We start from the raw sequence: 11,052 nt of genomic DNA, 5'->3' as shown, positions 1-11,052 counted from the left end.
ATGTTTACATTTACTACAGCTTTTATATTGCCTTGTGCAATATGGTTACCTGTGTAAAATGGTTTGTTTAGTGATATTTCTTTGTCTGAAAGCTTCCTAAAGGGGCCTACACACGGGACGACACTGTTGAGCAATCTGAGCAATGTAGATCACTCAGAGAGCTCAGCACACAGCGCTGTGTGCTGAGTGTTCTGTCAGGACCAGTATTCTCTGGCTATTGTTCTATCGCCGGACACTATCGCTGCCCCGGGCATCACTATCCCTAGGCCCCTACACACTGACTGATGTAGGGACATTTTCTAAGTGATCTCGTCAGACCACTTACAAAATGCCCTGAAATTGCCCTTGGTGTAGGCCCCATTATGTTGTTTTTCTGATATCTAACCAGTGGCTCTACTAGAAATGTTATGCCCCCCTGCCCAAAAAAGTTTCAGCCCCCCCCTCATGGTAAAGGTTGGACTTTTTACCATGATGAGTGCCACCTACTTCTACACATAGAGGCTGCTGCTACCCCTGGAGGAGAGCACTTTAATATTCTCCCCTTTGCACTCTCCCTAGCAGCTCCAGCAGACTCACTTGCTCCATGTTTATCACAGTGGTGAGGAGCAGCCGTGGCTCTGCAATAATCCTGTCAGTAGCCCCCCCGGTATCCATCTCTTCTCCAGCTTCAGCAGCTCCCGGCATCCATCCCGTCTCTGGCTTCAGCAGCAGCCAGCATCCATCTTCTTGCCTCTGGCTCCCACAGCTCCCGGCCCAGCAACCACTGCGCCGCAACCCTGTGGCCTCGTTGCACCAGCTCCCCATGCCACCGCTAGGGCTGCAGTGCACTAGTTACGACACTGTATCTAACTTTTATCAGAAAGCTTTTAATTCCACAACATTCTGTACATAACTAAAACTCTGACTTGTCTACACTAATGTAATCCTAATCTTATGCCACTGGTTTGTCTGTTGGACAGGCAAAAGTTTATGCTTATGCAAGTCTCAAAAGTTTTGTAATGTGAAAATGTTTTTCATTTAATGGACCCTTATAGACCTTTAACCCCTTCGTGGTATGCCCGGAAATTTCTCAAGCTGAGCTGCACTGCAGAAGCAAGCTCTCCCGAGACAGGGTGCACCAGTGGTGCCTCCAGCGGTGATCCACTGGTGAACCACCATAACCCCTGTTGCTGATCCCCCCACATTGCTGATGTCCCCATGTCACCATCCTAGTCGCCGATCCTCCCTGTTGCCGCTTGTGGAGGATCGGGACCACTCAGGGAGGATCATAGTTGCTTGGGGAGGATCAGGGACGCTCAGGGAGGTTCGGCTGCGCTTGGCCATTTGTGTGTTCGGGCATCCAAACACAAGAATGCCCGGACAGACGAACGACTGTGCGGCCAAACATCTGAGCACTCCCATGCCCCCCCAAGTGGCCCCAAACTTCTCCAAGCAACCGCAAACAGCCAAAGCCGGCAGCAGCAGGCACAGGGGAGCAAGCGCTGCTGCACAACCCAGTGACTGCCCCTTCTGTGGTGAGTATTTTTGGGGCAGGACAAACCTGCCCTGGTAATTTTGTCCTGCTCCAAGAAAACCCACCACTAAAGGGGTTAAGAGTCCACTTAAGGGAGTCTGTTTTATTGTATTGTATTCAGTGTGGGGAGGGGGCTTACTTTTTACCCGGGCCCAGGTTGGTTGAAGGTGCCGTGTGCTGGGCGGGGGAGAGAGGCAGCTGCAGCAGCTGCAGCAGCAGCCTGTGCGCTGGCACACAGCCTGCACCTCATGCAAAATTATTACAGGGACATGGCCGCGCCCCCTCTCTATTGACCATGCCCACCCTGTTGACCACGCTTCCTTTTTTCCGGGCCCGCCGGTGCTTTCAGCGGCCCTGGTTGTAGTCAGAAAGTCAAAATTTTTCCAACAACATAGGCGTGCGCAGCACATTTCATTAGGGGGTGCACATTTCATTAGGGAGTGTCTTACACGCTGATTGGGTGTGTCTAACACCACCAATCAGACGTGTCTACCATCAGCTATTGGCTACAATATAAAACGTCTCTCAGCCACACTATAATCTTCTGCCTAGTTCAGTTTTAATCTTCTAATTACTCTGTGTAACAGTACATGCAAATAATGTCATAAACATATATGGATGACGCAGGTATGTAGTGATATGACAATGGTCTATTACAATTAACAATGCAAACACACATAATTGATTGATGGGCGCCTATTTTAATGTATTACCAGTTCTAAAAAGCAAAAGTATACAAGGGTGGGCACAGCATTAGGGCATGCCTGTGCACCCCTAACACTCTATGTGCGCACGCCAACTGTATGTCCAACAACATATCACAGTGCATGAAAACAACAAAAATAGCATGCACCTTTTAGCTGTTCAACACAGATGGTAATCTTACATTAAGAGAAATGTCCAGGAGCAGAGTACTGTGTCCCTTCTGGGGAGGGTCATGTTGCTATGACACACACACACACACCCTACCACACACACACACACACACACACACACACACACACACACACACACACACAATCATCATTCAATTATACTTATGTAGATGGCTAAAGACAACTCTCATTTTTGCATTTGGCAGCAATTTTTTGCATGCCTGGCCTGGATAGGGATCATAGGGTAGACAGGGGTAGGTAGGGGTAGGTCGAAACAAAAATGTGTGAAAGACTCATGTCGACATTTTCATGTTTTGAGTCTTGACCACTGCCAAGTTGACCTTTTGCTTGTGTCGACATTTTGTCAATGCCGACCTAGTGCAGGGTGACCTTTTGGTGTTGACCTGTACATTGTCGAATCATATCACACAGATCTCCCTGGACTTAGGCCTTAATGTACCAGCCCTTGTATAATCAAATGACACTCAAGACATAATAAAATGTTGTTGGACTAGGGGCCTAATTCAGACCTGATTGTAGGACAAATTTGTTTTCAAAATGGGCAAAACCATGCTGCACTGCAGATGGGGCTGATGTAACATGTGCAGAGAGAGTTAAGGTGCCCATACACTGGTGCAATATGGCCTTTTTTCATGAGATTGCAATGCATTGCTGCGACGGATCTCATGAAAACTGCTACATTGCAGTCACCTCATCACTGTGGTCGGGTGTGCAGTCTGACATCTCATGCCGGTGCGCAGCTGCATCGGTGCCACCATGACATCTGGGGTCAACTGACCCATGCACTCCAATCCCCAGAGCCCAGTGTGTGACGTGAATTAGGTACATTGTAACCTGTCTGGACTTTGCTGTCCAATCCCAGCCCAATCTGCGGTGACAGCCCTCCAATAAGCTGCCACTGATTGGATAAAAGGAGTCAGTTTAGAACAGCTCAGGGACTAGAACAATTGTCTTCCTCCTGAAAGAGATCCCATAGGCTTCAGGTTACCTGACTCCAGCATTACCAGGGCCAGAGCTACCATTAGGCAGCTTTCGGCACCTGCCTATGGACGGTAACCATTGAAGGGCAGCACTGATTGATAAAAAAAAAAAGAAAGTCAGTCTTCCCCTGGCTCGATAACTCTACAGAAGATCGGCTCCCTCAACTAGGATGAAAAGCCAAGTTGCAGTCTATTGCAGTGTAAAGAGGATCTGAAATCAAGAGGAGCGGAGGAGAGGAGTGTGCTGTCAGCGCTGGTGGAGTTGGGGTGCTATCGTCCAGGATGTCTATCTGCAGTAGCCACCTCTGGGGGAAGAAGGGCCGGTACTTGTGGATTATCACGGCTCCCATCGCATGCCATCGCATGCCATATATAGTGGCATGCGATGGCATGCGATTGGATGCGATTTTTGCCGTTTTTTACAAAATCGCATGCGATTTGATCACATGCGATCGCATCGCATGCAATTTGATCGCATGTGATCGCATGCGTTTTTTAACAGAAAACCATCCAAATGCATTGAAATTAGTATGAAACATGTTCAATGGCCCCCAAATGTCATTTTTGAGGCTGTACCACCCCCACTATCAACGCGAACCCGAAGCGTGGCGAGCGCAGCGTGCCCGCGAGGGGCGGTGGTACGCATCCTACGACCTGTTCATACCCCCACTATCCACGTCGGCGTGGATTTGAGAATAGAAAGTGTGGCGAGCGCAGCGAGCCACCGAGCCCGAAGCGTGGCGAGTGCAGCGAGCCCCGCGAGGGGAAGCGGACACCTGTGAAGCCCGCGAGGGGACGCGTATACCTGTGAAGGTATCCGTGTCCCCTCGCGGGGCTCGCCCCGCTTCGGGCTCGCCACACTTTCTATTCTCAACTCCACGCCGACGTGGATAGTGGGGGTATGAAAAGGTCGTAGGACGCGTACCGCCGCCCCTCGAGGGCTCGCTGCGCTCGCCACGCTTCGGGTTCGTGTTGATAGTGGGGGTGGTACAACCTCAAAAATGATATTTATGGGCCATTGAACATGTTTCATGCTAATTTCAATGCATTTGGATGGTTTTCTGTTAAAAATCGCATGCGATGCGATCGCATGCCATGCGATGCGGTTTTTTCCCCGTGCGATGGCCATCGTGGGAGCCGTGATACTCCACAAGTACCGAAGGGCCTAGGGCCCAGCAGGTGAGAAGGGGTCCATGGCTGGGCCCCACAAAATCCAGCACTGGCAGTCACAGATTCGAAGCGCATTGCGGGTGCTGCAGACGCTGCTGCCACCCTGTCCACACTCACTGCCTGTGCCATTCACAAGTACTGGAGCAACAGGGAGGGACCAAAGGCGTCAGGCCAGCCCCAGCACATCAGCAAACAGTCCACACCAAAAGTTGCACCCTAAGAACAGGTCAGCTATTGCTTTTTAGTAGAGGGTGTAATAATAAAAAAAAAATAACAATAAAAAAAAAATGAGAGGGTAGAAGGCCTGCTGCTATAGAAAGTTACAAGTGTGTGCACACAATTTAAGCTGGGGCAGTAAGTAAAAGTGAGAGGGAAAGACAAAAAAGACAGAGAAAGAGTATCCCTGTGTGGTGCACTAAAAGAGATTTTTAATAAAATGTAACTTTTATTCAAAGATGCTTAATAAAATGTTGCGAAATATTGACACACATACAATACATGAAAGACACGGACAGTTCAAATATAAAAAGGACACTAGATCCTTACACAGTGGGGCCCCATAGTATTGCCTTCCCCAATTTTGTTAATATATTTTTATTGAAACGTTACCATCAATTTAACATATAGATTCACTGTGATTTTTCAACTCCTATTGTGAGACTCCTTGTGTGCTGCCTATATTCATTTGGGGATGCCAATTCCTTTCAATAATAGGCTTTATATTGGGTCCCCAGGGGGCACAGGAAAGTATATTCAGCAGAATGCCGTTAATTCTTGTTATTAACACAGTGTTAATATGCGAGCGTTTGATTATTGTGTTTAATTATGATTAGGGCTATTCCCGTGATGGGTGTGCTGCCGCTGGATCGCTCCGTGCCTGTGATAGCACCCGGTGCCGATGGTGCTCCGACACCTAGGTGCTGGGGTGGCAGCAGTCAAGTTAGCCACTTGTGGAGAAGAAGAGGAGCAGGGTGTACCGGTATCACCACTGATCTTCCATCCACCCACGGAGTCAGAGAGTCGCGGTGACTGACGTCATGCACCGCTTCTCTGGCTTCACGGACCCAGTGGCGACTGGCATCCGTAGGTAACGCTACAAGAGGAGGGTAAGGGTTAGGGGGTACTGTGAGGAGGGTAATAGTAAGTGTTGTGATGAGGGTACAAGCCCTGGATCCGTTTAATGGCATAACCATATAGTTCTTATATGCTGTCATATTCTATGTGAAGAGAGTATTCTTTGACGCTGCACTTACATTTATTAGGTGGTGGCAGTGGATCTTCTAAGACACTACCACTGCATTTTTTCAGAGGCTGGTATTGGGGGCTGGGGGGGGGGATGTTTGTAGAATATTTGCCTAGGGTGCTGAGAAACCTTACACCGGACCTGAGCGTTGCCTTATCCTGTTGCTGCTGCAGTTTATTCCTGGTTCATCTGTCACCTGCCTGACACTCTGCTAATACCAACTAATACTCTGATAATACCATCTCCAGCTTCCTCAGAGTCATCATCAACTTCCAGACTACTGCACAGGACACCCTGAAGCATCCTTTCCCATTACGACCCCTGAGCCATCTGTTCCCTGACCGATACCTGTACCATTACCTGCACAAGGTTCTCAATCTGTCATCAGAATAAGCGATCTCTGTCCGAAGCCAGAGACTAACAACTATTTGTGCAACCATCGATACCTACCTCTACCAGATCCACAGAGCAGTCCCAGGTTCAGATAGCTACAGAGTGACTCTGACAGAGGGCTGCGACCTGCCCATTGGTTGCAGCAAACCCATATACCCTTGTGGGATTTCCTGGAGAAGACCACTGGTAGGTTTAGTCTCCACACATCTGTAGAGAGTCTCCACCAACACTCTCTCTAGCTGTGCCCTCAGTGTTCCAGTATTCCTAGTACATGCACCATCACACATCAAACATCCCAGTTTCAAGTTCCCAGTATCCTCCATTGGCCTACTGCTGCCACTGCGGGAAGCTGAGTCCTGACACATGTAGATGTATCCTTGAAATATAAAGCTTACATATGTGCCAGGTTAGTTTCTCCCCTGTAATTTAAACTTCTGGAACAAATAACATATAGGCCCGATACTATACTAAAATTTTGCTGTACATCATTTGGGACCTACTGTAATAAGGATCATGGAATGTAAGTATTGTATTGCTCTACCAAGCATCAAGTCACATGTGCATCCTTGGTTTTCATTTGACAAATAATATTGCTAAAAAAGTTTGTTTTTTTCAATAGCAAAAGTTTAAAAATAAACTCAAGCACTGCAAATATTATTCTTCAGGTAAAACAAAATCGACAAAAATGATCCGGTACTTATGAGTTATCTGGGCGCCCGATTTCTAAATCGGGTCGGATCGGGCACATCGCATCGCATCGCATGCGACTATCGGATGCGATGCGATGCGATGACCCGATTTTTCCATAGGAATCAATGTTAAAATGGACTGAGTCCATTTTAGCATGGAATTCAATGGGAAAAAGGGGTCCTTTTCATACCCCTACTATCCAAGTGGGCATGGAGTTGGATATAAACCTGTGGCGAGCGTAGCGAGCCACCGAGCCCGAAGCGTGGCGAGCGTAGCGAGCCCCGCGAGGGGACACAGAATACCGTCCCCTCGCGGGGCTCGCTTCGCTCGCCACGCTTCGGGCTCGGTGGCTCGCTACGCTCGCCACAGGTTTATATCCAACTCCATGCCCACTTGGATAGTAGGGGTATGAAAAGGACCCCTTTTTCCCATTGAATTCCATGTTAAAATGGACTCAGTCCATTTTAACATTGATTCCTATGGAAAAATCGGGTCATCGCATCCGATGGTCGCATGCGATGCGATGCGATATCGCATCGCATCGCATCTGATTGTATGCCTTAACTTAAGGCATACAATCAAAAAATCGGGCGCCCAGATAACTCATAAGTACCAATGATCCACCTTTTCTGTAGATTAACACTACATCATGCTGGAAAAAAATGTCTAAAATGAGAAACTTGCTGCTACGCAGTGAATTACATACCTCTGTCATTGCTAAGCAGAAACATTTGACAGATGATCAAGTGACTCAAAACACATCCTGTTTATATAACAAAGGAAAACCACAATTAAATATGTTAATCAGCGAAAACATGAATTTGGCACTTAGACCAAATGAAAAAAAAAAGTTTAGTCATTTTTCCTTTGATAAGACGCTATCCTGACATATGGGAAACAATTGATGTACCTTTGTTAAAATCCACTTCAGTTTACACAATGACAAGCAACAGATGAGTGTTTGATTGCAGTTGCAATTTAAGTGTTTGCTTAATTTTACGTGTCATATCAACATAATACAAATCATACTTAGCTACTGTGGGAGATTCTGAGGGGACATTGTAGGTGGTTCCACAATTGCGTAATTTCGGTCTCTGGAACAAAGAAAATTGATGTGACCTAGGCTGCTCTGGGGAAACCAGTGTGACTAATGGTTAGATAGATAGATGCAGGCTGTTCTACTGGCACATGCTATTTAAAAATGGTCATGTTTTGTCTTATGCACATAGCAATTAAATAAATGAAATTTTTTTACTTGTATGTAAATAGCAAATACAACACGTAACAACACATCTGGCATTTTTTCAAAGTAGATAATTCATCATTTTAAAGAGTAACTTACTAAAAGTTTGCAACCACAGACTTCATTTGAAATCAAGTATTGTAAATATTTTATTTCAAGTTTTAACTTAATCATGCATTATAATATTACAATTCTCTTCTAACGGCGCTTGGAGATGACATCATCTCCAAGTGCTGTGATACCTGAATCTCCCCATGCTGTAAATGGGACCTAGGTTAGATGGCCTGGGTTACCCATCTTCACTGCAGCCTTACCAAGATCCTTCCCAGGTTAAACGTTTTTTTTTTTTTTTTTTTTTTTGAGTTATGATTCCACTAAATCATCCAGTTATAATATCAGTATAAATATGGAACCTTTATTCATGGTTACATGTAATTTTTGTGTATTTGAAATAAATTATTTTCAAAAATATAACTGGAAAGGAAAAAAATTCTTATTACAAGTGTATAAATATAGGATGAAACCATCAAAGTGGTGTACAAATGTAGTACAAAAAACAAGTGATATATTTATCATTGAAAGTTTATTTTAAAAATGTAGTCATCCGCGCTAATAAACCAATTGGAAATAAACTCATTCAACAAAACAAAACCTTTCCCAGGACTGGATACACCCTGAGCAATGCTAATAAAGAACAGAATGATCGCTGTTCCCACCTTCCAATTTCCTGCCTCAGGTGTCCCTTTCTGCTATGGTGCTTCTAGAACAGTCTGGTCTGTACTAAGATACAGACTAGTCTGTGCTAGAATCATGACAGCATAGAGGAACTGCACAGGTTGTGAAAGGTGCAGGGTACTAGAATGAACAATATAGACCCCTAATTATTTAATAGCTGGACCTTTAAGCTAGTGTGATAGAAAGTCAGAGTTATAGTTAAGTAAGGTATTGATCAATGTTGTACAGTATTAATAAAGATGAAGCAAATTGCTTATAGATATGAGTAAATAATGAGATGTTAGGTTTTTATTATTATTATTATTATTATTATTATCAATGAGATAAGTTAGTAGAAGCTCATAGTATATATTTATATTTTGACACAACCTCAGGTCTGATTAGCGTTGAGGGAGAAATCCTTAGCTCTCTGCAGCCCATCCCTAAATTGATTCATGTATTTAATCTCTGCAGTGCAGGAACTCTACCATCCAGTGATGCTGTCATGGCTACACAGCATGTTATACCCCTAGTGCTCCATGTTGGACCACTTTTACAAATTTTTTTAGGACCACTTTGATTTCCCAGTCCCTGCTGAGGATGTTGGAAAACATTTTGCTCAATGAACTGATTGATTTAAAATAACACCCAATTAACATCAACAAATCTAAACGTTTCAATTATTTCAAGAGAAATAAGACTTCTCTTGCACAGAACTACCCCAAGTAAGGCACTCCCTATCTGTCCTGCCTGAACTATATCTGAATAAACATAATAGGTAATTGTGGGTTATAAAATACAAGTTGGTTTAAGAACAATCAAAATTGAAAGAAGAGTAGTTTTAAATGTGGTGAAACATTGACTCACTGTAATCCAGTTACTTTGTTAATCTCCTAGGGATATGTATTGTAAACATAATTATATAAGCAGTATAACCAATACTGTTATTACAGCCTTCAATAATTGTAACTTCTCATAATTTAACAGAGCACAACACTGTGTTATTGGCTCTTGGAACACTACAATTCCCATAATGTTGTGTTTCTTGAATCTGTTCTTGTTCGAATCTCAGTTTTTAACCCCTTCACGACATTTGACGTATATATACGTCATGGCCGGGAAGTACTTCCCGACACATGACGTATATATACGTCATGACTTTAAACTGTCACTGCGTCTCGAGACGCAGTGACAGAGGGACGATGTCTGCTGTCCCTGACAGCAGACATGTCCCTGCATGCCCAGGGGGGGCTGCGATGTCGCCCCCCCGTCGGCGATCGCTGTGATTGGCTGTTCAGTGTGAACAGCCATTCACAGCGTTTTCCTGTGTTACCAGCGAATCAGACGCTTGGTAACACAGGTGTCAATCACCGCCGGGCGTCAGGGGGCATGAGGGGGTCATCGGTGACGATGACACCTCACCCCACCCTCACCCCACCTGCCCCCAAGGCTGTGATTGGTCCGTGGGACCCACGGACCAATCACAGCCAAGGCGCGACATTTAAACTAACGGTGACTGCGCTGCAGACGCCATTCCGGTCTGGAATAGCGTGCAGAACGGTCACCGTGCCTGTCTGCCGTGAATACCGACCTGATCCTTGCTAATACTTACCTGATCCTTGCAAATACCTTACCTGATCACCTGCTCACTGCTTGTAGCGTGCTGGACGCTTCCTGGATCTGACTTCCTGAGACTTCCTGCTGCTGCTGCAGTGTGATAGAGAGATAGAGAGATAGAGAGAGAGATAGAGAGAGATAGAGAGATAGTGACAGAGAGAGCTATATTTTGTGTCTGCTACCCCCCCTTTTTGGGGGTGCAGGGGTTTTTTATATATAAATAACTGTCGCTGCTGCTGCAGTGTCATAGTGATAGATAGTGATAGATAGTGAGAGATAGTGATAGATAGTAATAGATAGTGAGAGATAGAGAGATTTGTGTCTGCTACCCCCCCTTTTTTGGGGGTGCAGGTTTTTTTTTATATATATAACTGTCAGTGCTGCTGCTGCAGTGTCATAGAGTGATAGATAGTGATAGATAGTGAGAGATAGAGAGATAGAGAGAGATAGTGACAGAGAGTGATAGAGAGTGTATATTTTGTGTCTGCTACCCCCCCTTTTTGGGGGTGCAGTTTTTTTTTATACATATAACTGTCAGTGCTGCTGCTGCAGTGTCCTAGAGTGATAGATAGTGAGAGATAGTGAGAGATAGA

The 11,052-nt window shown here is 45.2% G+C and overlaps 1 long non-coding RNA gene across 1 annotated transcript in view; it reads right to left on the bottom strand.

Moving 5' to 3' along the window:
- Window positions 1-7,921: 7,921 nt before the first annotated feature.
- Window positions 7,922-11,052, bottom strand: part of LOC146026697 (uncharacterized) — a 100,948-nt gene continuing 97,817 nt past the window's right edge. The window contains exon 3 of the long non-coding RNA XR_014454528.1: window positions 7,922-7,979. This is a non-coding gene — a long non-coding RNA (uncharacterized LOC146026697). The remainder of the gene's footprint in view (window positions 7,980-11,052) is intronic.

Source organism: Crinia signifera, chromosome 1, assembly GCF_055691185.1.
Source record: "Crinia signifera chromosome 1, ASM5569118v1, whole genome shotgun sequence".
Classification (NCBI taxonomy): Eukaryota; Metazoa; Chordata; class Amphibia; order Anura; family Myobatrachidae; genus Crinia; species Crinia signifera.
This window is presented reverse-complemented; position numbering and strand designations above follow the sequence as displayed.